General features: G+C 40.2%; 1 pseudogene; it reads right to left on the reverse strand.

Moving 5' to 3' along the window:
- Window positions 1-274: 274 nt before the first annotated feature.
- On the reverse strand, window positions 275-879 carry LOC119041396 (high mobility group protein B2-like; annotated as a pseudogene).
- Window positions 880-3,584: the final 2,705 nt, after the last annotated feature.

The following is a 3,584-nucleotide window of genomic DNA, read 5'->3' on the forward strand; positions in this document are numbered from 1 at the left end:
GCTGTTACCATACACAAGTCAAGAAATTAAAGAAACCATTAAATGTTTATAAACTTTTAACATCCAAAGCCTTAAAATTTAACTGTATGTAGGAGCCCCTTAAAGACCTACAACCTGCATTTTGAAAAAAAGTATTTGTTCTACAAAGAATCTTATCAGCTATAGAAAAATCTGTACAGTTTTTATAGAGGAGCTGCACCTGAATCCATATTCTTCACAAATTATTGCCTGAGCACACACACATACTCTGCATGCATCCTTACAGAATAGCCTTTTATTCTTCATCTTCATCCTCTTCCTCATCATCTTCCTCCTCATCTTCTGGTTCATTCTTCTTGTTTGAGCCTGTTGGTCTGCCAGGGTCCTTCTTTCCCACTTGACTTCTACGCTCTGCATAGTATGTAGCGATATCCTTTTAAAATTTCTCCTTTAGCTTAGCTGCTTTTTGTTCATATGGTTGCCTATCTTTGGCTGTCTGTTCAGACCACATTTCAATCATTTTTTTTTTTACAGTATTCCGAATTGATAAAGCAGAGTGTTCACTTTGGTCTTTGGGCAGTGTTCAGAGCAAAACAAGAAGAAGACAGGTGGAGGCCTTTCATGAGCATTGGTATCTTTTTTCATTCCTTCCTTATCATCTTTGGGAGGAATATAATTTTTTATCTCCCAGACATAGCAAGCTTTGTCCCTCTTTCCCATATTTTTGCACTTTGACTTTTCCTTTGCAGGCATGGTTTTCCATCTCTCTAGACATTTCTTGGAAGATTTGGAAAAGTTGACAGAAGATACTGCGTATTTCTTTTTGTGCCCTTCCTGGCAGGTTTGCATGAAGGTGGCACAGGAAGACATCTTGCTCCTCAGCTTGTTGGGGTCTCCTTTAGCAATGGTATCAGATGGCACCTACCTCATGGTAGGTTTTCCTCAGAGTCTCACTCTGACTGGGTCTAGTGGAGACACTTCCCTTGCTGGGCTCCAGTGTGAACTGGTTTACACTAACCCAGTCCTCAGGCTGTTCATGATGATTTTTTATCACCTTTATTTATTCCTTCAAGCAGCTTATCATAAAATGTATTTCTCACTCTTGAGAACTTGTCTAAGCAACTGCATCCAGATGGAGACTAGGTACTGTTGCTGGTCTCTCTGCTTAGAAGGCTCTTTGCCTAAATCATAGCTAGGCCAACTGATTAAAGAGCTTGACTCAGATGTCTCTTCCTCAGTGATTTCTTTCTGACCATTTGTTATAGGTTGAATTAAGATTTCTCTCCACTACCCCCAAGTATGTTCAAGTTCTGTTTTCTAGTACATTTTTTAAAAAAGATATTTTATTGATTATACTATTACAGGTGTCCTGATTTTCCCCCTTTGCCCTTATCCACCTGGCACCCACCATTCCTTCAGGCAATCCCCACACGTTGTTCATGTACACAGGTCATGCGTGTAAGTTCTTTGGCTACTCTTTCCTATACTGTATTTTATATCCCCATGGCTATTCTGTAACTACCAGTTTGTGCTTCTTAATCATTCCCTTTCATCCATTCCCTCTCACCGCCCTTCCATCTAGCAACCATCAAAACACTTTCCATATCCATGAGTCTGTGTCTTCTTGTTTACTTTGTTTTTTAGATTCAATTGTTGATTGATATGTATTTTTTTTTGCCATTTTATTGTTGCTAGTTTTGTTCTTTTTCTTAAATGAGTTCCTTTAACATTTCATATAATGTTGTGGTAATGATGAACTACATTAGCTTTTTCTTATCTGGGAAGCTATTTATCTTTTGATTCTAAATGATATCTTTGCTGGGTAGAACAATTTTGGCTGTAGATACCTACTTTTCATGACTTTGCATATTTGTTGCTATCCCTTTTAGCTTGTAAAGTTTCTTTTGAAAAATCAGCTGACAGTCTTGTGGGAACCCCCCCCCCATAGGTAACTAACTGCTTTCCTCTTGCTGCTTTTAATATTCTTGCCTTATCTTTAACCTTTGGCATTTTAATTATGATGTAAATTAGAGTGGGCCTGTTTGCATTCATCTTGTCTGGGACTCTCTGTGCTTCCTGGACTTGCATGTCTAATTCCTTCACCAAATTAGGGAAGTTTCCTTTAATTAGTTTTTCAAATAGGTTTTCAATTTCATGCTCTTTTTCTTTTCCTTCAAACACCCCATATGATATGAATGTTGGACCTCTTGAAGTTGTCCAGAGACTGCTTACACTATCCTCATTTTTTTGGATTCTTTTGTCTTCTTATTGTTCTGATTGATTGTTTTTACTTCCTTATGTTCCAAATCATTGATTTGATTCTCAGCTTCATCCACTCTATTGTTTCCCTGTAATTTGTAAATTTCAATTAATGTATCCTTCATTCTGACTGATCTTTTTTTATGCTGTTGAGGTCTTCACTAAGTCCCTTGAGCATCATTATAACCAGTGTTTTTTAAACTCTTCATTTGATAGATTGCTTATCTCCATTTTGTTTAGTTCTTTTTCTGGAGTTTTTTTTCTGTTCTTTCATTTGGGCCATGTTTCTTTGTCTCATTTTTGGAAGCCTCCCTGTGTTTGTTTCCCTGTGTATGAGACAGAGCTACTATGACTCTCTGTCTTGGTAGCATGGCCTGGTAGTAGTTGTCCTGTAGGGTCCAGTGGCACAGCTTCCTTTATCACCCAGCTGGGTACTGGAGGTGCACCCTTTGCATGGGCTGAGTTAACTCTTTTCTTGTAATTGAGCCTTGATTGCTGTTGGCAGGCAATGGGAGGGATTTACCCAGGCCAGTCAGCTGTAAGGACTGGCTATAACCACCAATCACTAACATCCTTCATCCATGGAGGATCAGCTGTGCGGGGGTAGGGTGGTGGTGCTCCAACATGGTATACAGCTATCTACTGGGTGTGCAGGTTCTGGGTTTGTTGGGGTGGTACAGGCCCCCAACTGTGTTTCGTTTGGGGCCACCATGCCTGAAATATAAAGCAAGCTGAGATGGTAGTTACTTGTGCTGCTGGGTTTGTAGGTTCCCAGGTGAAGCCAAGCTGTGAATCTAGGATGGCTGATGCTAGTGCTGGACCTGGGGTCATGTAGCAAGTTATTTATTTTTTTAATTATTTTTCAATTACAGTATTCTGTCTTTTACTCCCATCCCAGCCCCACCCCATGCCCCCTTCCTCCCTCCCCTTTCCAGCCCCTTAGTTGTTTTCCATGTGTCCTTTATACTAGTTCCTGTAAATCCTTCCCCCTTTCCCCCTGAAATTCCCTCCCCTCTCCCCTCCGGTCACTGTCTCCCTGTTCTCTATTTCAGTGTCGTTGTTTTTATTCTGCTTGCTTGTTTGTTTTGTTGTTTAGCTTCCTGTTAAAGGTGAGATCATATGGTGTTTGTCTTCCACCACGTGGCTTATTTCACTCAGCATAATGCTTCCCAGTTCTATCCAAGCTGTTGCAAAGGGTAGAAGCTCCTTTCTTTCTGCTGCATAGAATTCCATTGTGTATATGTACCACAATTTTTTGATCCATTCATTTACTGATGGGCACCTAGGTCGCTTCCAGCTCTTGGCTATTGTAAATTGTGCTGCTATGAACATTGGGGTGCATAGGT

The sequence above is a fragment of the Artibeus jamaicensis genome, unplaced genomic scaffold, assembly GCF_021234435.1.
Source record: "Artibeus jamaicensis isolate MK-2021 breed Jamaican fruit bat unplaced genomic scaffold, CSHL_Jam_final contig_519, whole genome shotgun sequence".
In the NCBI taxonomy this organism is placed as follows: domain Eukaryota; kingdom Metazoa; phylum Chordata; class Mammalia; order Chiroptera; family Phyllostomidae; genus Artibeus; species Artibeus jamaicensis.